Source organism: Neopelma chrysocephalum, unplaced genomic scaffold (assembly GCF_003984885.1).
Source record: "Neopelma chrysocephalum unplaced genomic scaffold, ASM398488v2 Primary Assembly neopelma1_129, whole genome shotgun sequence".
In the NCBI taxonomy this organism is placed as follows: Eukaryota; Metazoa; Chordata; class Aves; order Passeriformes; family Pipridae; genus Neopelma; species Neopelma chrysocephalum.
In genome coordinates this window covers 1,208,617-1,236,236 of record NW_020897791.1, presented here as the reverse complement: position 1 = coordinate 1,236,236, position 27,620 = coordinate 1,208,617, and the positions used below count along the sequence as shown (strand labels likewise).

At 47.9% G+C, this 27,620-nt stretch overlaps 1 protein-coding gene and 1 long non-coding RNA gene across 11 annotated transcripts in view; one reads left to right on the top strand and one right to left on the bottom strand.

Annotated features, from left to right (window-relative positions):
- Positions 1-11,800: 11,800 nt before the first annotated feature.
- Positions 11,801-17,951, bottom strand: LOC113974988. The gene is made up of 2 exons (XR_003536726.1): positions 14,969-17,951; positions 11,801-14,314 (listed from the first exon to the last, which is right to left on the bottom strand). It is a non-coding gene; the product is annotated as an uncharacterized LOC113974988 (long non-coding RNA).
- Positions 17,952-20,182: 2,231 nt separating this feature from the next.
- ADGRB1 (adhesion G protein-coupled receptor B1) overlaps positions 20,183-27,620 on the top strand; it is a 292,967-nt gene continuing 285,529 nt past the window's right edge. For all 10 annotated transcript variants that reach the window (XM_027698585.1, XM_027698589.1, XM_027698588.1 and 7 more), the window contains exon 1: positions 20,183-20,897. The gene's annotated coding sequence lies outside the window, so the exon portion shown is untranslated. The remainder of the gene's footprint in view (positions 20,898-27,620) is intronic.

The window sequence follows — 27,620 nt, the reverse complement described above, 5'->3', positions numbered from 1 at the left end:
GAAGGAAGGAAGGAAGGAAGGAAGGAAGGAAGGAAGGAAGGAAGGAAAGGGAGTTAAGGAGAAAATGAGAGAGGGACGATTCAGCTTTCTCAGCAATACATAGGGAAAAAAATGACACATGGAATCACAGAGTCACCAAATGGTTGAGGTTGGAAGGGACCTCTGAAGGTCATCTGGTCCAACCCACCTGCTCAAGCAGGGCCACCTACAGCCAGTTGTCCAAAACTGTGTCAGATGTCTTTTGAATGTCTCCAAGGATGGAGATTTCACAAACTCTCAGGGCAACTTTTGCCAGTGCTCAATCACTCTCACAATAGAAATGTTTCCTGAAGTTCAGAAGGAAATTCTTATGTTTCTGTTTATGCCCGTTGCTTCTCACCCTCCCTTCAGGTATTTATAGACATTAATAAAACCCCCCTGAGCCTGCTCTCCTCCAGGCTGAACACTCCCAGATCTCAGTCTTTTCTCATGGGAGAGATGCTCCAGTCCCTTCATCATCTCCATGGCCCTTGGTGGACTCTCTCCAGTGCCCATGTCTTTCTTGTGCTGGGGAGCCCAGAACTGGATACAATACTCCAGGTGTGTCTCATCAGTGCTGAGCAGAGGTCACACCTCCAAACTCATCATAGAACCACAGAACGGTTTGGGTTGGAAGGGACCTTAAGACCATCCAGTTCCAATCCCTTGCCATGAGCAGGGACACCTTCCACTATCCCAGGTTGGTCCAAGCACTGTGCAACCTGGCCTTGACACTCACCACCCTCACAGGAAGGAATTTCTTCCTGATATCCCATCTAACCCTGCCCTCTGGCAGTTCAAAGCCATTTCCCCTTATCTTGTCACTCCAGGCCCTTATTAAAAATCTCTCTCCAGCTCTCTTGGTGCCCCTTTAGGCACTGAAAGAGGTTCTAAGGTCTTACCAGAGCTTTCTCTTCTCCAGGCCGAACAACCCCAACTCTCTCAGCCTGCCTTCATAGTATAATTTTGAAGTTTCTTTAAACATTTTGCCCAAGCTGAAATCTGCTCTTGATGTCACAACCAGCTCCTTCTTCTCGGTGCAGCTGTGAGAGCACTGCAAGCTTTGCACTTGCAGGGACACAATTGCTGCTGCTGCTACCTGGCATTTCCAAGCTTCCAGGCTCAGCTGAACTGACAGTGTTGGCAAGACAGTGTAAAAGAGAAAGAAGAAAGTTGACAGCTCCTTAAAAGCCTCGTACAAATAGGACAGTGCTTGACATAAGGCTGTTCCAAAATCAGTCACTTGGACTTGATTTGCAAGGCTTGCAAAAAGCTGCTTGTTGCCTGGATTTTGCTGGGAAAGGTGCTTTGGTTTGGTACCTCTGGGTTTAACATCCTGGGCAGATGCCATCAGTAAAAAACTGCTTCAGCTGAGAGGAATTAGAGCTGAAGAACAGAGATGTGTCTAAGAGGATCTGGCTGCAGCATTTTCAACTGCAAATACACATAAACAGACACTCAGGGACTGAAAAAAACCCACTTTCTGGGACTGAAGAGGAGAAGATCACCAGTGATGCATGTCCCAGTGTCCTTCCTTTGTACAGTCCCATAAAAAAAAAGTATGATTTTGTTATTTCTCTAAAGGCTCTTGTTTGTCTGTCCTTGTTCCTACCATTTAAGTATACAGGAATTTGAGATCCTCCTTCCCAGCATCACTTTCTGCTCTGTGGCTGAGCATAGGCCGGTTGTCCCATCATGGAACCACCTGAGCCTGAAGACACTTCACAACAAGTGTCTACAACATCAAACAAATCATCCTCTGGAAGTTTCTACCTTCCTTTGGCCACGGGGGAAGACTCCAGCTGGGATGAGACACTTAGGGAAGAACCACAGGTCAGGTGAATCCTACACTAAAATGACCCATCACATCATCATCTGAATTGGAGGTACCGGCTCTCTGCAGTGCAGTTGGTGCCTAATGTGAATGCTGATGCTCCCCAAAGGTTATGTCTTATCAAAAGGGAGGTGACACATCTTCCTGTCCTGTGCAGAAGAGCAGCCAGTTGTAGCTACTACATAACACAAGTGATGCTACAGAATCACGGAATCATTTGGGTTGTAAAGACCTCTGAGACCCTGAAGTCCACCCATTAACCCAGCACTGCCAAGGCCACCACTAAACCATGTCCCCAAGCACCACATTTACACATTTTTAAATACCTCAAGGGATGGTGACTCTGCCACTCCCCTGAGCAGCCTCTTCCAATCATTGGCAACACTTCTGCTGAATAAATTTTTCCTAAGATCCAATCTAAACCTCCCCTGGTGCAACTTGAGGGCATTTCCCCTTGTCCCATCACTTGTGAGATGTTCTCACTAGAGAAGTGGATGCTCTTTGCTGAATATGTTGTTCTTGCTCTGATATAAACCAAGGCTTCTCCCAACTTGCAAAGGCAACCCTTCAGAGATGCTTCCCCCTTGGAAGATTGCAATTTTCCATGTGTTTTTTTCAATCTCCTGTTCCCCAGACTGCAGAGATGTCTAAACCAATGTAGACAGCCAATAAAGAGTTTCTAGAAGAGATGCTTGGAATTGGATTTTTGCAGTGGTTTGGGAAACCCTTTTGGTTGCTATTTTCCAAAGCAGCTCTGCAAGACTGTGAGCTCCTGGGAAGCTTTGAGATTAGTCCAGACGTGACTGATAGAGAAACCCAAATGAGCTGAGGGTTTTCAATACCACAACAACAACAACAAAAAAAAATGATAAGAACCTTTGAGTAAGGAAGATCAGAAGCACTTCCAATCAGGAGATAAGACAGCAGCAGACAGTCAGGATGTTTCCTACCCCTGAGACCCTGGCACAGGTTGCCCAGAGAAGATGTGGCTGCCTCATCCCTGCAGTGTCCAAAACCAGGGCTTGGAGCAACCTGGGATAGTGGAAGGTGTCCCTGCCCATGGTGGGGGGTTGGAACTGGGTGATCTTGAAGGTCCCTTCCAACCCAAACCAATAGATTATTCTATGATAAAATATGTTATAATGTTGACCTGCATCAATTCCTCTGGTCTTGTAATGAGAATGGAAATAGATGCCGAGGATATAGCAGGGGAAGCATTAAACCAAGGCTACCTACATGGAAAATTCATAAATAATGGAGCAAATTTCATAAACAATCAGTGCCAAGTAAGGCAGAGCTGTCTGCTGGCCCCACAGAAAGACAGATACATCGCCCTGGGTTTGCTCAGGAGGAGGCTGGTGGTCTCCCTGGGCTGTGACAGAAGGACACAAATCCATCTGGATCATCCCTGTGTCAGCAAGAAGCAATGGGCCCCCTCTGCAGGACTCATCTCCCTTCAGGGTCTCTTCCAGAGGGCGGATGAGATCACCCCCTCATTTCCCAGAGTAGCAACTGCTGATTCAAAATTCCAATATTTTGTAGTCTCCCATCCCCTGCCTGTCAGTGTACAAACACTCCAGCCCTCAGCTGTGCTGAGCAGGAGTAAATAATCTGTGTGGGAGAAGGCTGGGAGGGAAAACCAAACCTTGTGGGGCAGAAGCAGGTGGGCAATGAGGGGAAATTAAAAATATTCTCTGTCTTGCTGATGCCTTCACTGTCTTGCAGGGACCTCTCTCCCCTCAGGGCTTCAGCCTCCCCACCTGGGAAATACTGAGGCCAATCATTCACTTGTGTACCTTGCCGCACTAAATAAGCGCTTCCAAAACCATGCATCAACGTCAGGAGCTGGAAACAGAAGGCACAAAAAAAAAACACTGGGACCTTCAGGCAACTGTCTTCTTCATAGTTCTGGAGGGATTAAACTGCACATTTAATTGCTTTGATATATATTTGTCTTACATGAATGCAAGACCCAGCTGATCTAATTGGCTTATCCGCTCCGACGTCGCTGACAATGGACCTTAAACCGCACACAAATGACCGTTAAATTATGAGCTATCAGGGAGATCTGCAATTGGATTTGGAATGTGAAATCAAATGAGGGCTGGGAGAGGCAGTTATTATTTTTTTATTTTATTTTATTCTTTTTTTTTTTTTTAAGCAGCCTTATTATCTCTACGAGAGCCTTGCTCGGGAGACGAGCGTTCCCATTGGAAAATCGATACCGGGGCTGCTGTGATAGCAGCAGAAACCTACTGAGTTTCAATCAGTGTGTGGGAGAGGCTGATCCCCTTCCCTGGGCCTGTTGCTTGTTAGGGCCCAGCAAATGTTTTGTGCTTATTTAGTGTTTGGAGAAATTTGAACTCTTGGCAGTAAAAATTCGAGGCAGCAATAACGGTAGTATGATTTGCAGGCAACCTCCTCATTTTTTTTGTCCCTGTTTTCTTGGACTCCTGAAGATCCCTAAGACCATGAGAGGTTTTCAAGTGTTTCATGGGAAATGCATCAGCAGGGAGATGAGGGTTGTAGTTCGCTGCTCTCACAATTTGAGATAGTTCCCCACTGAATCTTGACAGAAGACTGGTTGATTTTTCTGAGTTTGTGCTCAGACTTCTAAATTAAATATTTATACAGCACCTAAAACACAGAGGACTTGACATGTGCTGGAAAGCTGGTTTCTACAGTCAAAACATAAAGTATCCTGAGATGCTGTCTTCAGTCTTGATCATGTTTTAGTTGGCCAGCTTCACCCTAACCCGCCTTCCTGGGCTCAGCTGAGGCTGGAAAGGTCTAACAGGAAGATCAGAGTGGGAATCCACATTTGTGGACTATTCGATAAGACCACACAGCAAACAGCAATTGAGGAAGGGAGATAACACCCCTCAGGAGGACACAAGGCCAGCCAGGTGTATCACAGACACCATTTTGCAGGACATTGATGTGAATTGTTTTTCTTTTCTCGCCTCCTTGACAAAGCTCTGCCAGTTTTCCTAGGCTGTTTGCCCCTAAGGAAGCCAGATTATATCCTGTCCTTCATCTCCTCTCACAAGTTACTGCCTGGGTACCCCTTATCCTAAATCCCCACTTGTGAAACCCTCGACTGATCCACCTTACAGCTGTTCGCTTTTCGCTGTTCGCTTTCCACTGTTCTCTTTCCACTCTTCTATTCTCAGATTCTTTCTTGCTTCCCTCCCCAAAGACCTAGAAAGGGTATTACAAGCGAAGGGCTCTGTCCATGCTGCGTGAGCAGATGAGCTTTGCCTTCAGGTCAGGATTGCTTCTCACAGGCCAACCTTTCAGGTGTGATCAGGTGCCCTACTGTGCTATGGATGATGTCCCCACATGAGCCTGTGACCAACTCTGCTGGCTCACTTCGCAAAATTCATGGGCAGTCAGGGCAGCACTCAGATAAATATGGAAACACTGCTCATCTGTCCTTTACTCAGTGGAAAATGGGAGGATTTTGGTCTTGTAACAGGAGCACACCTTTGTTTTAATCATCAAAGTGATGCCCAGGTAGGAGTAGATCCACTGCGGGAGATGCTGCCTTTTCAGGTGTCTTTTCTTGACGCTTTCAGGAAGAAATGAACCCAAAGTAGAACAAGAAACACAATATAAAGGGGAGGCAGGATCCATCTCACCTGCCTGACATGACTGGATACAGGCAGGGCCTTGGTCTCAGCTGTTTTGGGATTGATAGAGAGATCAGCTCTTCTTGATGGTGATTCCAGCCAGATCACCAGGGTAGGTGGAACAGTAACCCTCCAGGAAAGGCCAACTTCATCTCTTGTCAGCATGGAGAGAAAAAAAGCCTCTGAGAAAGCTTCACTGGGACCTGCCAGTACTTAAGAGTTGTTTGTAAAAAAAGAGGGAGTGTGAAGTTTTAAACAGGTAGAACTTTTTAGGACAAGGAGGTATGGTTTTAAACTAACGGAGGGGAGTTTTAGATTTTATGTCAGAAAGAAATTCTTTACTATGAGGGTGGTGAGGCCCTGGCACGGGTTGCCCAGAGAAGCTGTGGCTGCCCCATCCCTGGAAGTGTTCCAGGCCAGGTTGGACAGGGCTTGGAGCAACCTGGTCTAGGAAAGGGGGCTGGAACAAGGTGATCTTGAATGTCCCTTCCAACCCAAACCATTCTATGATCTTTCATGATTCTTCCCACTGACTGGGGAGGGTCCCCTGGTGAGTAGTTTTCATGGGATATCTGGATTTTCAGTTCCTCAAAGTTCAGTAAAGAATTCCATGGTTGGAAACTTGTTCAAAACTTTTTATCTGCATTTCTTTATAGATAAGAAAAATCAAAGCTTTCTCTCCCTGTCATGTGTTTCCACTTGGTGGATGACATGAAAGTTTCTGATCCTCCAGTGCCCCTCACGGAACAGATGTTTGTGAGAAGGGAGTATCCATTTCACAGGAATTTTATAAGAAGAGTCATGACAAGATTAATTTCTTACTTCACACAATGACTCATCTATTAGGAGGTTCTTGAATATTTAATTATTAATATACATTATTAAAGAACACTGCGGGATTCATGGATACACATGGAGTAAGGCACACCCCTAAGGTTACAGTGAGTCTGACAATTGCAGAAACATGCAATATTTTTTAAAATGTAGCATTTAGCCCTGAATTTGTGAATGGATTAATTTTTCACCCCACTAGAAGTTACTTTTCTCCGATTTTAGACAATTTTCATATTAAGTGGTTTCTTGTTCCACTGATGACTTAAAAATTAGGATCATGACCAGGATAAGGGGACTGCTATTCTTAAGTACAGATTGGCATTTCCAGCTCCAGCAACTTGCTATAAACCAGTCAAAAAAAATCCAGCTGAAAGAATTTTGTTGAAAAAAGGCAGATCCGAAACTGATAGAAACTCCACATGAATTTTTGACGAGGGGGTTGATTTTTCTTTTTTTTCTGCAGAAAACCAAAACTGAAACATTTCACTTTGTTCTTCTCCTAAAAATAGATACTTCCATTTTTTTTTTATTTTCTTTTAATTTGAACTGATGTTCCATTTAGATATTTTTTCAGCTGTGCTGAGGAAACACATTATAAAGCTTGAAAACAACGTGAAGAAATTCATTGTGGGCGGAAGACAACATTCATTTAAACTCAGATGTGCCGGGCTTGCTCCCCTGTTTGTTTGTTTTCCATTTTCAGTTAGCTGATTTTCTTTCGTTTTTTCTTAGCCTCATTTCAGATCTGCCTCCAACTTATTCATTTATTTGCTTACCTTGTGGAATTGGCAGCAAAAATGAAAAACCAGTTATTCCCGTATCTCTGATTAGGAAATAGCGCAGCACGATCAGTGCCTGGAGGGGTCCAGAAATTGCTGTTATCTCCAGATAACAGTTTGATTTAATTGAGAAGAAGTAACAGACATGATAAAAATAACAATAGAGCAATAATAATGAAATTAATAATAATAATAATAATAATAGTAATAATAGGGGAGAGAAGTTTGCCCAGAGAAGCTGTGGAGTTTAAAAGGAGGAACAATCTATGTTTCCTTTCTTTCTTCCTTTCTTTCTTCCTTCCTTCCTTCCTTCCTTTCTTTCTTCTTTCCTTCCTTCCTTCCTTTCTTTCTTTCTTTCTCTCTTTTTTTTCTTTTTCTTTCTTTCTTTCTTTCTTTCTTTCTCTTTCTTTCATTTTTGTTTTTCCTTTCTCTGAGCAAGCAGTTAGAGATGGTCAGGACCAGAAGACAGACTGTTACCAGACTCTTAGTCCTTTTTACATCTGCTAACTATGCAGACATCACCTTGTCCATAAAATTTTTGGTGCACAGTCACATTCTTGCAGGGATTTTTCCCACCATCCGTCCCTATCCTGAGTGTTTCTGGCTCTCTCAGCCTTGGAAAGGGAACCAGCTGTGGCCCAACCAGGGTCTATATCTAAACCAGCTTTTCACTAACTAGTTTGGCAATTTCCCTGTGGGTTTTTTTCTGCATTGGAGGCATTTCCACTGGACACCCAACTCTCTGCATGTGCTTCATGGTTATATTTAGCCTGAAAGTATCTGACTCAACAAGTGAGAAAGATTCAACCTCACAGATATATATTATTCTGATGAAGATTGGTATAAAATCTATTGTTCCAAACTCCTTTGGAAATTGCTAAAAAACCCAACACAAACCAAAAAAAACCCAGTTTTGTGGCCTAGTGTTGTGCTTGCTTAAAATTTCTAATTTGAGTTCTCATCTGGTTTATTGATCAGCCCTTCCTTTTAAAAGTCAGTCCCTTGCAAGTAGAACCAGCCATTTCTCCTTTCTGTGCTGGAAGTCACACGTGGACACCCTTTTAAACACGCATTGGTGAATTTGTTCTTCATGGATTTGTCTAAATCTGTATCAATGAGAAGACATCCACTATGGAAAATAAGAGAGGTGTATCGCCACCACCTACTTATCAGCTGTGCAGAGTTTCTATGCCAGTAGGAGCATATTTGTCCAAAAATAAGGTCATGCTCATGTGCACATTGCTACAGCAAGGCCGTTTCTTTGCCAGTTGTGATTGTTTGAGGGTTTATTTTCTAACTGTGAAGCACAATCAGGTTTATGGTGCAAAAGAATGGAACAGAAATATTTCTGCTTTGAAGACAAAGGCCCCTGCTCTTCTGTCTTTATCAACATCTCTATCAGTCATGACCAGCATTGCACAGGCTCTGAGACCTCCTGGGGGAGTGTAAGAAACCCAGAAAATAAGTTTGACATTGTTAAAATTGTGATATATTCTACAAATTTCTGTCCTGCCTGTGCCCTCCTTCAGCAGAGCTTCGAGGAAGGCAGAGCAGAAGGGGGACCTTTGCCCCAAAACCTTTAAAATGTGCAGTGTTTGACAGCATTAAATGGATTCAACACCATCACACATGTAAAAACATTATAGTTGTGCTATTGGACTAAATATTTTAGGGACACAGGGAAAGACATGGTGACTTCCAAATTTTCCATGCAACTTGAAGTAAAGCAGCTTACTAAGGAAAAAGAAAGTGGAGTCAGGGCAGGAATATGCAGCTGTACTGAGTAGGATGTTCCGAGTCTCTTCCAATTATTTCAAGTCATTCCTACACTCCTGTGAAGTTGCTGATTTGGGGAGTTTGAACATCCCTGGAGATCCTTCATTCCCATTTCACCAAACCTTTACAACCTCCTGGGCTTTCTCTGGCAGGGTTGCATTGGAGTCAGTGATAAAGTCATAGAATCTTGGAATTATTAAGTTTGGGAAAGATCTACAAGATCATCGAGTTCGTGGGAGCTGAAGGAAAACTGATGTGGTTGCTGGGACAAAACATCCAGAAATGAGTGTTCTTATGTGCCTACACAGCAGTAAGTGCAGAAAACTAAGGCTGTGCCTGGCGAAGGTGTGTGAAAAATTTCTGTGTCCTTTGAAATGGGACATATTTCTCACTTTCTGCTCCAAATAAAAAATTCAAGTGACAAGTTTCTCATGTCTCCAGCACCAACGGATACCTGAGGAATGGGCTTCAGCCTGTTCTGTTCATCCCAGACTTACACCTGTGGATCTGATCCCCACCCTCAGGCATTCTCTGTAATCCTGTGAGACTTTTGTGTGGTAAGAAATGGGAAGACTAGGAAGGAATTCAGCAATATCTGATTGTAAATGTGGGGGGTTATGTAAAAGCACTATTATTAGAAGGAAAACAAACAAACAACAAACAAACCTGGTTCATTGTATTCTAAATGAGCCTTTTAATAGACTGGCATTCTCAAGTGGAAATGTAGAAAGGAATTTATGAAGGGGGAAAGGACAGATTTAATCAGCACATGGGATTTTACGTTGTGTTGCCAAGTCTGATCAAGGTGAGACAAGACTGGGGACACAGCTGGGAATGGCTCCAGGGTCATTTGCTCCATCACCACACTTCTGGACCATGATTGTTCTCTCTGCCTTCATCTCCTCAGCTCCATGATTTCCAGAGCACATAAATAGCAGCCTTTCCCTGAATAAATGGTTCTAATGTGCCTCTTGGACTGCCTTCCAAATTTTCCAGCAGCCTCCAAAGGCTGTGTCTAAACCCAAAGCCTCTCTAACCAGAGTGGGAAATGGTTCCTAGAGTTTGTGGCCTTCCTGGGTATGGTGGAAAATGTCCTTGAGTATAAATGGTCTTGCTTTCCATTAAAGTACATAATGAAAATAAAGAGTTACATTTCAATCAAACTCCACCAATTGCCTTCATTTCTAGCTGTAAAGTGGCCTGTAAATCTTGAGGGTCATTCAAAATAAAAAGAAAAAAAAACAACAAAAGAGAAAATACCATACAACAGTTGCATTGCTTGCGTATTTTGAGGTTAACATGACTTGACTGTGTCTCTTAAGCTTATTTAAACATTTAATTTCGTTTTCTTGTTCTGTCCCCGACTACATATGGATTTCACAGAGGTTTAACAGGACAGAAGAAAGTTCCTCGTAATTGAAACAGGCTTTATGCACGTCAGGATGTTTTGTTCAACACTCTGAGGGAGAAAAACATGTTCTTTCTGTCTAAAGTGACTTAATTTCAGATTAAAGGGAACAGCTGTGAGAAGGGAGACAAGTCTTCCTTGGAAGAGCATCACCAACAGAACAGTTGCTGAAATCTGTTCAAAGGGAATAATCTTGAAACTTTATGTTTAATAATACAGAGAAAACAGAGAAGAACTCATGCAGCATAAATCATAAAATCATAGAAACATTGAATCACACAATCACACAATCATAGAATGGTTTGGGTTGAAAGGGACCTTCCAGATCATCCACTTCCATGGGCAGGGACACCTTCCACTACCCCAGGTTGCTCCAAGCCCTGGCCAACCTGGCCTGGAACACTTCCAGGAATGGAGGAATCCACAACCTCTCTGAGCAGCCTGTTTCCGTGTCTCAACACCCTTCTAGTAAAGAATTTCTTCCTAATATCTAATCTAAACCTACCCTCCTTCAGCTTAAGACCATTTCCATTGTCTTATTACTCCTTGCCCTTGTTCCAAGTCCCTCTGCAGCTCTCTTGGAGCTCCTTTAGGGGCTGGAAGGGGCTCTGAGGTCTCCCCAGAGCCTTCTCTTCTTCAGGCTGAACACCCCCATCTCTCCCAGCCTGGCTCCAGAGCAGTGATGCTCCAGCTCTCTGATCAACTCAGTGGCCTCCTCTGGACTCATCCCAACAAGTTGATGTCGCTCCCATGCTGGGAAGCCCAGAGCTGGATGCACCACTCCAGGTGGGATCTCAGCAGAGTAGAGTAGAAGGGAAGAACCCCCTCCCTCACCTGCTGCCCACTCTGCTTTGTCTGCAGCCCAGGACACGGGTCTTTGCATTTACAAATGTCACTGGAACTGCAGAACTTTTGAACTTTGCTGGAAGCCTTTGCAGAGCGTTTGGGAGCACGTGGAGCACTGAGGGATGAGTTGTGTGCTGGCACCACATGGCTCCACAGCCAGGCTTGTCCCAGCTGCTGTCAGTGATTTATGGCAGGAGACTTGATAAGCCAACTGATAAATGATTCCTCCATTATCATAAACAGACGTGGCCCAGCATAGATTATAATTACAGCTGGGAAAAAACAGCAAAACAAAAAACAAAACAAAACAAACAAACAAACAAACACAAACAAAAAAACAAACCAAAAAACTAAACCAAAACCAAAACCAAACCAAAACAAAAACAAAACAAAAACTACAAAACAAAACAAAACAACAACAACAACAACAAAAAAACCCAAACCAAAAACAAAACAAAAAACAAAATTAAAAAAACCCAAACCAAATCAAAACCAAAACAAAACAAGCAAAAAACAACAACAACAAAAAGAACCCCCAACCAAACAACAAAAACAAAACAAAAAAACCCACAAGCAAAAAAACCTAAACAAACCAAAACACAAAAACCCAAACAAACACTCCAAAACAACAACCAAAAAACAAACCAAAAAACAAACACAAAGGTCACAAGGCTGAGTTTAGGTGAATGGTTTATTTAATATTAATTTTTTTTTATCTTATTCAAGATTAATCCCACCTTCCACTGAAGGGCTTCCAAGGTAGCTTCAATAAGCTCTACATTTGGAGATCAATATGTTTTACATATGTTTATGTCATGTGATCTGCACAACCACAGGATCAGCCTTTGATTTCAGGATGTTTGGGTGAAATACAGTTATTGGAAAACCACAGATTTTCATTCATGTGAGAATCAAAGGAACACATCCTGAAAGGGGCTGAGCACTCACCAACTCCATTGGTTTCTGTGGGAGCCTGGTAGTACTTGGTCTTCTAAGAATTAGGCTTGGGAGATGATTTGAAATGTTTCAATCTGAAAAATGAAGTTGTAAACCACTAATGTGTGAAATTTTTAAGTTTTGGTTTGGGGTTTTTTTGCTTATGTCTTCTGACATCAGTGAAGAGCTGACTTGGATCCTTGTATGTAAATAAATCAAGTGAAGTTCAGTCCCAGGGTGTTGGGAACATGGGGGCAAGGAGATGACTGTGGTGGGTTGACCCTGGCTTGGTGGTAGGTGTCCATCAAAGGCACTTTTTCAGCTGGACAGGGGAGATAAAATATAAGGAAATGCTCATGTGTTGGGATAAATGCAGGGAGAGATCCCTCACCAGTTACTATCATGGGCAAAACACACTCAATTTGGAGAAATTGTTTTATTACCAATTAAACTGGAGTAGGGTAATGAGAAATAAATACAAATCTTCTTAAAAAAATCTTCCCCTTCACTTTCACTCCTGATTTTCTCTTCTCCACCGTGGGCATCCGTGGGCTGCAGGGGCACAGCTGCCTCACCACGGGCTGCAGGGGAATTCCTGCTCCAGCACCTGGAGCACCTCCTGCCCCTCCTTCTGCACTCACCTGGGTATTTTCAGGGCTGTTTCTCACTCATCTTCTCACTCCTCTCTTAGGTTGGAGTTATACTCATCTTTTTTTCCCCCCCACCTTCTTAAATCTTAAATCCCAGAAGTGCTGGCACAGATGCTGGTGGGCTTGGCTGTGCCCAGTGGCAATTCCATCACGGAGCTGGTTGGCACTGACTCCGTTGGACATGGGAGAAGCTCCTAGAAGCCTCTCATAGGAGCCCACCCCCCACTACCAAAAGCTTGCCAGGCAAACCTGACGCAACAACCCACAGATCTGGTCATTTACTGGCTGAGATTATTTATAAATTCCTGTTGGAGGTGCCACTTTTTAGTGGGCTCATTGGCTGTGTGGAGTTTTAAATGTGGAAGGAGGGAGTGTTCCTGATGAAGATTTTTTTCTTTTTTTTTTCTCCATTCCAAAGTGGTTTTATTTAACTTCAGGTGTAAGAGTCATTTCTTCTGCTGCAAGAGGGGAGAAGATGCGAGTTTGCCCCAGCTCTGGCCAGAAGCATCAGCTGATCGGATGCAACACCAGTACTTCAGTTATTAAAATGCTTCAAGTAATAAAAAGCTTTGATTAATAAAGTCTCTTCACTGTGTTGCTCTGATAAACCAAATACTCAGCAGTAAGAGAAAGAAACTTGCAATTAGTTACATATTCCTTTTGTAGGGTTCTTAGCTTTGTCTTTGGGCAGAAGTATCAGTTCACTGGTATTAGACATCAGTGTGTGGAAGTGTTTTTCTATAAGAAGGAGAGAAGAAGGAAAAAAAATCCCAAACATTATTGCTTAAATATTATTTTGAATTTTTAAAGCTAACCTAGTGATACTAAAGCAATAGCAAAGGGAGAATATGTATTGAAATCAAAATGTTTTGACTGGCCTGAACTAAACTCCCATTCACATGCCCAGCTGCTGGTTTGTGAAAGTGATCCCGGAATTTTGAGCTCATTTCAGGCTTTTGTGACAGTCACTTGAGGTATCTTCAACTTCTTCTTCCAGTATGGAAAATTGTTTTCTTGTTTAACTCTCCAGGTATCATCCCTGTGAAAGGGGATAGACAATCCTATACAACACAGAGGGATTTTGCATTTCAAGCTCTGTCTGCCAGTGCTCAGGCAAGGAGGCTTTTCTTGCTTCCTCCATTGATTTAGGATTCGCATTCTGAGCGCGTTGTAACTACAAGGAAATGAAATTCTCTCGCTTTCTGCTAAAATAAGAAGATTTACTCGGGGAAACAACTCTGTAAATACCACGTACTGCCATCTATGGCTCTGCTCGGGAAGCACATTGGCCGGGAGAGCCCTGCAAATGAAGCTGCTTTACAGTGACAGAGAAACCTTTTGTTCTGACCGAGGCTTTAAACAAGTGGCTCCAAGCTTCCAACAGCTGTTGAGGGAAGATGAAGTCCCCGGGGGAGGGAAATCCCAGTTCATCCCACTCCTACCTGTTTGTTGCCAGGGTCAGCAAGAGATGCTCAGGGCATGGAGAGGGGTTGCAGGTCAGCAGGAAAGCACCTGAAGAGCAGCACAAAGGAATTCCAGCCATTCCAGATGGGAAATTGGCTTCCTCGGTGATCCAATTTAAATACCTCTAACTCTAAAACCTGCAGGATGGGGAATAAACAAGAGGAGTTAGAGATGTGCACGAGCCTGCAGGGCTGTGATCTTACTGGCATCATGGAGATGGGGTGGGATGGTTCCTGTGACTGGATTGGGATGAATCCTATGACTGGAGTGTTGGAATGGAAGGATACAGGCTCTTTAGGAAGCACAGGCATAGGAGATGAGGAGGGGGTGTCACCCTGGATGTCAGTGACCAGCTGGAGCACATGGAGCTCCTTTTGGGATGGAAGAGAAGCTGAAGGAGAGCTTATGTGTCAGGATTAAGGGAGGCCAGGGACAGGTGACAGTAGAGTGGGGGTCTGCTGCAGGCCACCCAACCAGGAGGATCTATTGGGCTTTGAAAAACCTGGCCTAGTGGAAGGTGTCCCTGCCCATGAGGTGGGGTTGGAACGAGATGATCTTGAAGGTGCCTTCCAACCCAAACCATTCTGTGACTCTGTGAAATGATGCTGTAATTATCATCACCATTGCTATTTTTACAAGTTGTTCAGCACTTTCTCTCCTGTAAATAAAGTTTCTGAACAAAGATGAGGAAGAGATGAGCAGTTGTTAGAGAAATTCCCTTTATGTGGCCATTCGGTTTTGTCTTCACTGGCAATGGTGTCACTCTGGGCCAAAAGTGCACTTTGTTTTACCTTCACACTCTTGGTACTCAGCCTCTGGTTCCTGGATCTTCACCAGCTTTTGGCCTTGCCACAGGAGAAGGAATCCCTCTCCCTCCATAGTCTGGCCAGAAGTGATGTGTAAAGCTCCTGTGATCCTCACAGGAGTGTGTGTGTCAGGGAATGGACACGTGGAAGAGGTGGGGGGAAGAGGTAAAGGAAGCTGGAGCCACAGTGACTGTAGGTGGTCATTGTGGAATGGGAAGGCAGCAGAAGGATGTCATGAACATCTCCTCCCCACCCCTTCTGTTCCTAGTCAGGGACTGGGGAAAGAGAAAAGCTCAGGATCAGTTCAAAGCTCTGGAAAAAGAGGAGAACTGTGAACATTTAGGCTTGTGGCTCCATCCCTCCTTCCTGCTGCCAGAGCCAGCACCACAAATGCTTTCAGGGGTGGGTTCTATCTTCTCCCCTTGATGATTCCAGAGCTTTGGAACTCTGGTGAGTGGCTTCTTCACCAACATTGCAGTCACTCATCCAAGCTCCATCCACCGTCACTGGCCATGACTGTGTGTGCTGGTGCTTGTTCCCCTCATTAGGACTCTTCTTTTGGACTCCATGAAGTTGTCCCCTGACCCTGGTGTGCAAAGCAGGCTGGTTAAGGGAGTGGGCTGGAGTTAGGGTTTTCCATGCTGTCACTTGGGAAGCTGGGACTGCTGCCCTGCCTCACTTTACAAGTCTAGAAAATGGGCTTAAGGCTAAATTCTCATTTTAGGAGAAGTCTCTTTGCAAGTTGTCCAGGAATGGAGGACTTCGAGCCAAGACACTCCTTGAACACAGAAAATTCCTTCCCTTGCTAGATACAACCCATGTGAGGCGGAGCAGGACTTTCCTCCCTTGCCCTTAGGACAGGCTGTGATTGCTGAGTTTGACACGTGATGATGTGAACATTAACACCCCTGAGCAGCTCCTGCCAGCAGAAACCACAGCTGGTAACAGGAATGAGAAGTCATTAGAAATATGTATAAAAAATTGATGACAACAACAACAAAAGTGAGGTGGAAACGACAAGCCAGCAGCCATGTGAGAGGGCAGAATGGGAAAATCCCTTTCAAGTCCTGTGTAAAGCTGACTTATTCCATCCTTCAGCAGAAGGATGTGACTGGCTGGAAATTTGAAATGTTTAAGCAGATCTTTAACCAGACACAATGCAAGGTGCTATAGATGTAAACACAGTGGTATCTGTTGCTGGAGGGGAAGTAAACTGATTACTTACAAGCTGTCCTCCTTTGCTGTTATCCTCTTCAAACACATCCTCTGAGAATCCCAGGCATTCCCTTTTTTTTTTTTTTCCTTGCCATCCGCATTTAAACCTCCAATGGCTGGGGTTGCCTCTGGAAGGAGGGGGCTCCTCCAACAAACTGAACTCAGTTTCTCTGCATTGGCATTGTGCTTCCAGCAGATTTTAGGAGCAGATATATTATTCCAGAAGAACCACAATCCTACCTTTCCAAAGTGGGAGGTGGGAGGACAGAGTTAACAAACCTAAACCAGCTCTGAACAGTTCCCAGCCCAAACAGCCTATTTCCATCTGTAGAAGGTGCTTCAAAAGAAGGTGGAAAAATTGGGCGGATAGAAAATGTTTTTCTCTCTCTTCCATGTCTCCCTCATGTACTTTGTAGTCTGAGACCCACTTAGGCCCCCCAAGCAGCTTAATCCTTCTCCCAAAATCTCTTTACAGATTCCCAGGGGTGCTGCATTTATCCATGGAAATTCCCACCCCATTTTTTGCTCTTGACCAGTGTTGCCTCTGACAACAAGAGGCATTTTCTGTGCAATAAGTGTGTTCTAAATTCAAAGTGTTTGTAAGGGTAGAGGGTTTGTTTATCTCTATTGAGTTTGCTGGGGGGGGATGTGACAAAGGGAAGTGGAAAATTACAGCTGGATCCAACTCAAGCTTTTCAATCTCCAAAACCCAGACAGAAAACAGACCAGGAACAAAGGCCACAGAGCAGAGAAGAGAATTATAGTTGCCTCTTGGTTGTGTTTTTGGACAGCAAAGCCGGTGTTTGTCATAAAACCCTCCCAGCACCTGTCATGGGTGGGTTACCCTTATAGCACCATCAAGATGGTCTGGGGATGATGTGTCCCAGAAGCTGTTGGGCCTTCTAATCCCTGCTTTTGCTATTCCTGTCTGCTTCTCTTTCCTCTGGGAATGACACTGGAAGGTCCTGGTGGTGCCCTGAGTAACTTCAGGAGTCATCACACCATGTTGTGATGGGACAGAGGTTGCCAGTTTGGGATGAGCTGAGGCCTTTTGGTCATTTCTGCACAGTTTCAAGCAAAACAGGGCAGGGATCTCTATTCTAAGTCTTTCTGTGTCATAAATAAATCATATAGCCCCAGGGCTGGGCAGGGTGGTTCCAGCAAGGCCCCTCCATGGGGAGCAAGGGGGACAACCACAAAAAAAAGGTGTTCTTATGTGTGTTGTTTTAAGAGTATGGACCATTGTCTCTGTGGATTACATGCTTTGGTTGTTTTGGCAGAATGGAAGGAAGGGTATATGTCTCCCCAAAGGCAGATTTCTAGGAGACCTGATGTTTTGAGAGCATCTCTTGCTCTGTAAACAGACTTCTTTGCTCTCCAGGTATCCTACAGGAGTGAACTTCACAGGTCCCTGTGCATTGTGGTGAAGTTGTTTCCTCTTCATCACTTCACAGATGTGCAAAACCAGACAGAACAGGTGAGTTATTACATTTGATTACCTCAACCCATTGCAGACCCCAAATCCTCACATGTCCTGTTCAGTGTTGCAGCTCACCCTCAGTTCTCCCTGGAGGGCACACAGTGAGAGCTGAGGAGCTCAGGCCTCTCTTCTCTTCATTTTTAAGGTGTGGGTCATGTTTACCCTTTTGTTAAATGAGGGTCTGGGGATCCACAAACTTCTCTACTTAGGCCTGGAAGGGCTGCAGGGACATTTTTCAGTGTCTTTGGACAACGCTCTCAGGTACGTGGTGGGATTCCTGGGGTTGTCCTGTGCAGGGCCGGGAGCTGCACTTGATGATCCCTGTGGGTCCCTTCCAGCTCAGGATATTCTATGATTTTATGATCCACTGCATTGAGTACAGTGCCCCATTCCCACAAAAATGTGTTTTCCATCACCCCCCATTGCAGCAATGGGGACTGAAAATGGGGTTTGGTTTTTTCAGAGGCACTTTCTGGCACTTCTTCCTCGTGCTGAGCTTCTTTGCCCTGCAACACAGGAGAGATTCCCAGCTGCACCTTGCTCTGTCTGGCCTCCCCAACCACAAGACAGGGAAGATGAGCACCCCTCACTCCCCCCACCATCCCAAAAGCAAGGCAGAGCTGCCCCACGGGGCTCACAGGGGCAGGACATGCTTGTTAGGCTCCTTCAGCCAAGCACCCCGTGTTTCCCTCCAAAGCTTTCCCCTCTCCTGTTTCTACCTGCCAGGGCTGGAGAGAGAGAAAGAGAAGCTGGAGAAATAGAGAAGAAATCCCTGGGGGCCTCGGAGGCGCAGGGAACCTTCTTGCAGGAAAACAAACTCCCGAAAGGCTGGAGAGAGAAAGGGAGAGATTTCCATTCGGAGCATGCACGGCGCTAATCCAGCATAGCCGCCTGTCGGCTAAAAACACGCATTTCAGGCCCCAGCTGCCCCTTTGCTCCAGTCCCTGCTTAACTGGAGATGTCACAGATGCCTTTGGCCGGCGATGCTGCAGTGCTGGCTGGGGATGAGGAGAGGCTGGTTCGCTGCGCTCCACCACAGCCAGGGCTTGCTGCTCAGCTCCCCTGAAGGAAGGATTTTCTCTCTTTTCTCCTTCCCCGCGAAGTTTTTTAGGGATATAAGAGGTTTGAAGGTGTGGAAATGGGGGTAAAAGGACTGGATGAGGTGAAGGGAAGGGAGGAAAGGGAAAGAAGGCCGAGAGAAGGGGGTGGAGGTGCCCTGGAGAGTCCCTGGGGGGAGAAATGGGGTGCTCTTCACCCTCCCTGAGGCAGAGGGATAAAGGTTGATGGCAGATGGGATCTTCACCTCTGCCCCTCGGGCAGGTCTGTGCCCCTCCTCTGTTGAGGGGCAGCAGCCCCGGGCAGGGAGGGAGGTGGTTTTGTAAGGGAAGGGGGTGGTTTCCCCATTTTGGAGTAGAAAAGGTTAAAGACAAGGGGCAGGTCCTGAAGTCTGACAAGATTCTGAAGATCCCCAGCTCTTCTCCCCTTCTCGAGCCTTATCCCTCTCCCTTCCGCCCCCTTCCCAGACCCCGTCCTCTGCTCGGGAGGCTCCTCATTCCCGGGGAACCTTCCCCGGGCTGTAAAGCCAGAGGCAGCAGCTTTGGCCCAAATCTGCTGGGATGCAGCCTGAGCCTTTCACCCCAGCCCATCTCCTTCTCCTCCATCTGCTCAAACTTTCCCTCTCCCCCCCCTTCCTGCTACCCCTGGGGTGTTACGTGGATGTGATATCCCCCCCACCTCATCCCCCCAATATTTTGGGTTAATGGAGCAAGGAGTTGGGGAGGATGCCAGGAAAGAGGCAAAAATCAAACAATTAGGAAAGGGTTAACGGCTGTTGCCGTCTCCTGCCCTGGTGCAAAGCCACGGCCAAAACGGGGTGCTGGGGGAGGTCCCCCCATCACCGCCCTCCCCCCCATCACTCCCCCGCCTGCCGGGCTGAGGGGCTGGGGGACCCACTGCCCCGCTGGTCCCCGGCGCCCTGTCCCGTGTCCCGTCCCTCTCGGCAGGCTGTGAGCTCCGGGGAGGCTCCGGAGGGGCAGTGGGAGAGTCCCCGACCCCCATGTTCCCGGCGGTACCCCGGCAGCGCCGAGCCGCGTCTCTGCGCATCCCTCTGCGGGCGAGCGGCACCTCTCCGCGCCGAACCTCCGCAGGTTTTTTGGGGAGCGGGGAGGGGAGCAGAGCCCTCGCCATCCTCACCACCACCTTCCCGGCTCCCTCTTCACCTCCTGGCTCCCCGCTTAGGGCTAAGCTGTCCCGGGGAGGCTGCGCTGCCTGGGCTCAAGCGCGCTCCGGCTGTCGCTGGGCTCCTCTGCTCCATCCATCCATCCATCCATCCATCCATCCATCCTGTAGGCTAGCGGAGCATGCCCGATGCGATACCGTGTCAGTTCGGGTCCTTGCCTATAGCTGCCTGTTTTACAAAGCTCCGATCCGTGCGTGTGCGTGTGTATGTGTGTGTGCATTTCATCCCTCCCTCCTATCCCTCCCTCCCTCTCTCTCTCTCTCTCTCTCTCTCTCACTCTAATGTGTGATCTGGAAAGCTTATAAAAGCCTGATGTAATCCTTAATGCAGCCCCTGGCTACAAAGACTGGATCTAGTTTCACAGAGAGAGATTCAGAAGCAGAATTTAAAAAAAGAAAAAGAAAAAAAAAAAGAAAAGTGGGGGGAGAAGAGAGAGAAAGAAGGAAAAGCAGACGAGTGGATTTTAAACAAACATATCTTTCTGAAGAAGACCGTTCTTGCTCCTCGCTGCTGGGAAAGCTACTTCGAACCCTGCTGTATATTTTTATTTTTTTTTTCCAAAGGAGAAGACTTGATTGTCTGCTTGGATCTAATGATTTACTGGCTTTTAACTGCGTTTTCCCTCTCTCCTAAGGATTCCTCAAAAAACGGCTTAATTATTTTCGGCTTTTCTCTTCTACCTGCCTGTCTGCAGAGACACCAAAGGTTCTCCTTCCCTTTCCCTCCCCACCCCCATTTCTTTTAGGATTTTTTTTCCCTTTTCCCTTTAATAGATACATATATATATATATATAAATGTGTATGTATATATATATGTAGAGGCGAGAGTGGAGGAAGCGGAGGGAGGGAGAGCTCTGCCATCCTTTGGACTTCACGCGCTGCCCAATGTTGGGCTGGTTACCCCTGGATATGTTGCTGGTTTCCATTTGGAATTTGACAAAGGGAAGAAGGAGGATATAAAACCTGGGGAGCTCGGCAAGGTAAGGGGCTCCCGGCCACCCTTCCTTCTTCAACGGAGGGTAGGGAGAAAGGGAACGCGACTTCTCCGGGCTGCGCTTTGCCTGGAGCGCAGGGGGGTCTGTCTCCATCCCCAGGGGAGGCAGGGATGGGGGCAGCGCTGGGGAACCCCTTCTCTGCTTTTGCCCCTGGAAACAGCACCCGGAGGGTGCTTTTGTCCCCTCAGCTCCGCAATTTGGACGGATAGAGCATAATCATTCCCTGACAGGGGAAGTTTTAACTTTTGTGCATGCGGGTCCTGTGGGCAAACATCAGGCGGTGGAGGAAAATATTGATGTCTGCAGGATGCGGAGGGGGAAATGCAGTCGTGTCCTGGGGAAAGCAGCTGGGGATTGGGTTGGTTTTTTGGGGGGGAAGGCAGCCAGGAGAGGGAAGAGGAGCGGGGGATCGCGGCAGGAGAGCTGCAGAGCCAGTCGGGGCTGAACTGCAAAGTGCTGTGAAGCCGCGGTGCCTTCGCGGGCAGCCCTGGGGTCCGGGACTCCTCAGCCTGCAATGTTGGCAAACAAAGTCTCGGAAGGACAGGCAGCTGCCTGCCCCGGGCGTGAATATGCCCTTATCACAGCTCCTCGCCTTCCCCTTTTTCCTTGGAGAGGTGTGGGGGGATGAAGGGTCTTTTTTGCTTCGCCGCTTGTGTGGCTCCTACCCGGGGCTGGAGGCAACGGCTGGGGAGGGGTGAGCTCCTGATGTGCCCCCCCGCAAATGCCATTTAGCAGCACTTTGCTTCACACGGGAGGAGAAAATTAGTCTTTAGCCTGTGCAGGGCTCGGAGTACGGCACAGACACACAGACGCACACACGCTGCTCCCGGAGCTGTGCTCCTGGGGGATGCTGGCACCCAGGCACGGCTTAGCCTTTCTTTGAGGATGGGGAGGAGGGTGGCGAGAGAAGGAGTCTCCATCAGGGATGCGTAATTACAAAGCATCTTGTTCTGAATCACCCTGTGTGGGAATGAATCGCAAAATTTGTCTCTCCCTCTTCCCCCACCGCCCCCTTCCCTTTCACGGCCTGACATTCGCTGATGGAGGGTGGCTGTTGATGCATCTTCAGACTTTCACAGAGAGGTGTTTCAGCCATGGCTTTGCCAAGGCTGGAAGGAATAGGGGAAAAGCGGGATGGACGGGATCAGGTGGATGTTTCAAAGGGACTTTTCAGCCTGGCTGTGCCCCCGGTCCTGGCTGAGAGCAGCAGCGCTCCCCGAATCGAAGGCTCGGGTTTCAGATCAACTCCGCCAGGTACCTTCGGTTGTGACTCAAACCAGGTCCCTGATCCTGCCCTGGCCACGGGAACAACCCCTGTGAATCCGTTGCATAGACAGGAGGTGGTAGGGAAGGGAACATCGAGGCAAGGTCAAAGGGATGGAGGGCAAAAAGACACCCCTCCCTTCCATCCCTGACCACCCCATCCCTTCGGAGCTGGGGCTTTCCAAGGCTCAGGCTCAACCCACCTCCAGCACCGGGTCTGGCGAGTGCCAGGGCCAGCTGACAGCTGATGGCTCAGGGAGGAGGAAGAGGAGGAGGGGAAGGAGGGGGCTGAGGAAGAGCGGAGCTACTTTGACAGATGCCCAAACCTGCCTGTGCGGCAGAGCGAGAATCGCAGCGTCTCCAAAGCCTCCCTGGGAAGGAGCCAGGGGTGCTCCGGGCGCAGGGGACACCTCCCTAGCCCCGTTACCTGTTGATTAGCGACAGGTTTGCTCTCACCTGGCCGTGCAAAGCCTGAGGGAAGCCGAGAGGGATGAGCCCCCGGCACTCGGCGGAGTTGCCTGGTGACCTCCGCGGCGGAGCGGGGAGGGCTGTGTGTTAATAGTGATGACTCTGCTTTGGCTGGTGCTGAAATATCTGTATTATCTATTATCAGCTGGGAGACGAGGCTGGAGGCTTCGCAGAGCTGGGATCTCATCCAAAGTCCGGGCTGCTAAAGGAAACAAACAACTCCCCATGCATATTAAGTGGGTCCCTAATTAATTAATGACTCATTAACCCGGGTCCCACAGTCCTTGCTGTGCGGGAGACCTCTCTGAGGAAGAGGAAGGAGGTCTCAGGGAAGAGCCAGGGAGGTTTTTACCCTGGGAGGGTGCTGAGGAATTGCACCAGCTCTCAGCCAAGCCGCACTGCCAGGGGACAGGGTGGGCACGGCGCTGAGCCAGGCAGGGGACAGGCAGAGGGCTGAGCAGGCAGGACACTCTATTTGAGGAGGCTCAGAGGGGCATGGGGAGCACGGGGGTGCTGAGACAGGGGGAACAGGGGACCTCCATGCTCTGCTCTGTGTGATCTAGAGGGGTCAGGGTGCAGCATGGCTTCTGCTGTGGAGGGAGAAGGGGAAGGCCAGGAAGAAACTGGATGGGGTAAAGGCACAGGCAAGGCAGGAGCAGACCCCTGGCCCTTTCCATAGCACTTGGGATGGTGTTGCAGAGCCCTGGGTGGAGGGGTGGGGGCTTGGAGCACCCCATAACTGACCACTAAAGGTGAAGAGGCTCAGGGAAGGACTGGCTGCAAAGTGCAGGGGTTTTCTAATTATGAATTTTCTCTACCTCTCTTCTCCTTACACGGGGGAAAACTGAGGCAGGTCCGTGTGCCAGACCCCATACCCGGGCTAGGAAATGTGTGTGTGGGGAGACACACCTGATCTCCAATCAGACCTCAAGGAGCAGCCGCAGGCACCTTCCACGGTGGGGGGAGCACCCCCCCATCCCACTGCTTTGGCACCCCAGGGAGACCTGCATCACCCTCTGCCCCACAGGCCCTCAGAGGTGGTCTGGGACAGTCACACAGCCCTTTTCTCCCTTACATCACCCCACAGGGTCCTTTTTCAACCACCCTAAACCCAGTGACACCCCCTCCCAACACACACACACACGCACACACACTCACGCACACTGTCCATCCTTCCCACAGCATCGGGACCGTTCCCGCTGAAACCGCGGGGGCGGGAGAGGCTGGGAAAGGATGGGGGGGCATCTCAACCTGGTGTCAGGGTCCCCTCCAAACCTCCCCCCTGCCCATCCACGGTACCGGGGGGGCTGTCGGGGGCGGCTCGGGCTTGCGGCGAGCGGCGGGGAGGTGGCGCTCGCAGCCCGGCTATCGCCGCTCGCCGCCCCCGGAGCGCTCGGATGCTCGGCACAGCCTGTGGAGCGCTGCTCCCCCTTATCCCCCCTCCCAAAAAAAACCACCCCACCTGCACGGCTGGGGCTCGCAAGAAGCGCTGCCTCGCACCCCGCACCCGAAACGCGCCGCCCACGGGGTTTATGTCCCACTCTCCACCATCACCTTCCCATGGACTTTTTGCCCCCCTCCCCGTGTTTTTTTTACCACACTCCCCCGCATGTTTCATCCTCCCTCTTCTCCCCAGTTTCAGCATCGTTGTGAAAATAGAGGCTCGTTGAGCTTCCACGGGCTCTCTATGGGAGTGCAAGTGGGGTGAGCAGCTCTGTTATCCCCGTGCCCAGGATTGAGGGGGGCAGGCCCCAGCTCCAAGGACTTGCTGGGGGTCTCCACACCATCCCTTGGTCCCTACAAGAGGGGGAAAGGGATGCCCGAGCACTCTGCTCCTGCGAGTCCACCCACAGTGGGATCGTGCCCCATCATCTCTCCTGGGAAGGGGAGATGATGGAAGGGATTCCCGCAGTGCCTGTGCGGCTACAGATGGCTTTTCTTTGCCCCTTTTTTGGGGGAGGGAGAGGGGAAAGCAGCGTGTTCGTAGATCCAGATTCACCTTCTCCCGTAGCTCGAGTGCAGCACGCAGGAAATCCCTTGTCATCGATACCTGTTGCCGGGGATCAGCTCGGCTCATTAATTAGCTCCAGGAAACCTGCGCTGGTAAACAAATGAGTCAAAGCTTTTCTCCGGGGCTGATCCCCGGGCTCGCAGAGCACCGGTTGCCACCTTTCTAGGAGAGGTGCAAAGAGAGAGGAGTATTTTCTTCAAGATGGATGACAGGCTGTCTCTGGAACCAGCTCGCCTCCTCCCCTTGGAGAAAATTCCCATCCCCAAGCGAGCCTTCCAAGGGAAGGGAGCTGGCACCTGGCCTGGGGGGTTTGCAGAGGAGTCTTGGTGTCACAGCACATGTCGGAACGGCTCCATGTGGCTGCAGAGAAAGTCCCCATCACATCCCAGTGTTCACCTTTCACAGGATGCTCCGGTGTCCTTCTCATAGTTCCTTCCCCAAATTCCCTGCGCTCTCTGCTTGTCTGAGGTTTGCAGAAGGTGCTGAGATGAAAGAGGGCAGGAGGGTACTGCTTATGCTCGGGTGAAACTTGGCCAAGAGTTAAATTGCTGGTGGGGATTGCTGTCCATCCATATGTTTGGGTGGGATAGGGATTTGGGATCTGAAGCACAGGAAGAAAGGGGCTGGGACACAGTTTTCTCAGCCAAGGTGGGAATAAGAGGGATGTCTTCCAGGGAAAACAGCATTTCACTGTTCCATCTGCACTGGAGAGGCAGGGGATCCTTTTAATCTGAGATGCACTCCTTTCCTTTACGTTAAATATTAGGAAGAAATTCATCCCTGTGACAGGGGTGAGGCACTGGAACGGGTTACCCAGAGAAGCTGTGGCTGCCCTATACCTGGAAGTGCTCAAGACCAGGTTGGACAGGGCTTGGAGCAACCTGGGATAGTGGAAGGTGTCCCTGTCCATGGCAGAGGGTGGAATGAGATGAGCTTTAAGGTTCCTTCCAACCCCAACCATAACTCTATGATTCATTTATGGCCCCCTAAGATCCCAAATTCACAGGGGACAAGCCCTCTAAATCCCAAATCACTATAACAGGGAGCTGTGCCAACCCTCATTTCTCCAAGTCAGGGCCAGCACAGATATTATCCTGGTCTTCAGCATCCTCCAGCATCCCAGTGTTGGAGGTTCCATCTGCCTTGTAAACCCTTCTTAATGCTCCTTCTGCCCAAAAGGCAATTCTTCAAGAGCCCCACACCATCCCTGACCTACTAGTGGTTGCATTTTATTAGAACATAAGAAACTATCAACTGGAAGCCAAACTTGTCTTTTGGAGAGCAATCTGGCAGGGCAGCCCATGGGGAGAGAGTAATTCCCTCTCTCTTACATGCACTCCATGTGATATTTGGCTCTTTAATGTGGTTTTCAGGGTGCTGAGGCTACAAAATGCAACAATAAAAAAGAATAAGGGAAAGGAAAATGAGCAGTAAATGAAGTCCCTTCAGAACATCCATTTGTCGTCACGTCTTGGGCTTAGAAATTCCTCGCGGTGCCTCTTGGAGCGAGGGGTTTGTATTAGTCTGATTATGCTGAGATAATCTGTCATGTTGCTCCAGGAAGCTCTGAGGGAAGAGGGAAAAAAAAAAAGAAAAAAAAAGGAAAGGAAAGATAATATTTTAAATCAGAGGGCTGCTAGATTGGTGACTCTGTCTGGCAGACACACATCACTGCCCCCTTTATGAAAATTTAAATTGGTTACCTCTGTCAGAGAAAATGAGAGATTTGCTGATTTTAATTTGTTGGAGCGAAACACCCCCTGCCAATGTTATCAGAATTAAACCAGGGATGCTTTCCTACTCTCCTTCTCCTACTTCCTCTGCATTTTTTTCTGATGTATCCCTTCATAAAACATTGATTAAGGAGTGACCAGCTGGTGACAAATGAGCTGTTGAAAAGGCAGGCTCTATGTTGTTGGTGCCCTGCCTCATCCCTGGGATAAGGAGGATCAGGGAAAGCAAATGGGAGCTGCAGGAAGAACGGACAGAGCCCTTGTAAGAAAATCTAGGAAAGATGGAAAACTACCTGTTTGGAGTAGCTGGGGGTAAAAATGGAAGCAGATGGGTGTAGTCTTATGTGGTGCACTGTGTGCTGGCTGAAGTGCACACATGCAGCAAGATATATAAAACATACGAAATCCTCCTTCCAGTGAGCATCAGTTTTTAAGTTGTAGGTTTACTCCAGGTAGAGCTGCTGCTTTCTGACTTGATTTGTCCTGAGAGAAGGACACAGGAATCCTGCATGTGTTTGGGGCACCATTTTGTGCAAACCATGTGCACGTACCAGTAGATATCATTGCCAGCTCTTTCTCTGAACATCTAGTTTTTTGGTCAGAGGCAGGTCTTGTGATACCTCATGCTGTGATTTCAGCACTCCCACCTGCATGCTCACCTTGTCAGCTGCCTGTTTACAGGCTGGCTTTGCTAGATGGAGGTGTTCCCTCAGTTTTTGGAGCTCAGCTGGCCTGGAGCAAAGTCCTTGCTGTTTGCAAAATGGCTCTTTTCTTTCTTCCCTCTGTCAGTTATTAGGAATATCCCATCCCTGGCAGGTGTACCTATTCCATATTCATTGAGAGTTAGCAGAGCTCTCTCTCTCTAAATGCTTTTGGGATAGGGGTCATGATATTCATGCTAAAATAGATTTGAAGCTGAAACTCTTTGTCCAGTCTGTACTCCAGTCTTCTTGTGGATGATCATTTAGTTCTACAGCTCTACAAACCACTGGAAGTTTGGTCTCCTCAACATAAAACCCTGTGGCTTGATTTTAGAAGCTCTAATTCCCACTATGGACCAAGGACATCCTCACAGGGCTGATCTCATCCACTGCCAAGCCCCGTGGCTCAGGCCAGGGGGTCAGGTCACAGTTAATTAAGACATTGGTCTCTCTGCACTTGGGTGTTCTCATCTGTGAAATGGGGATGCCTGGATTCCTCCTTCCCAGGGGAGCTCCGTGCCAGCGTGCAACT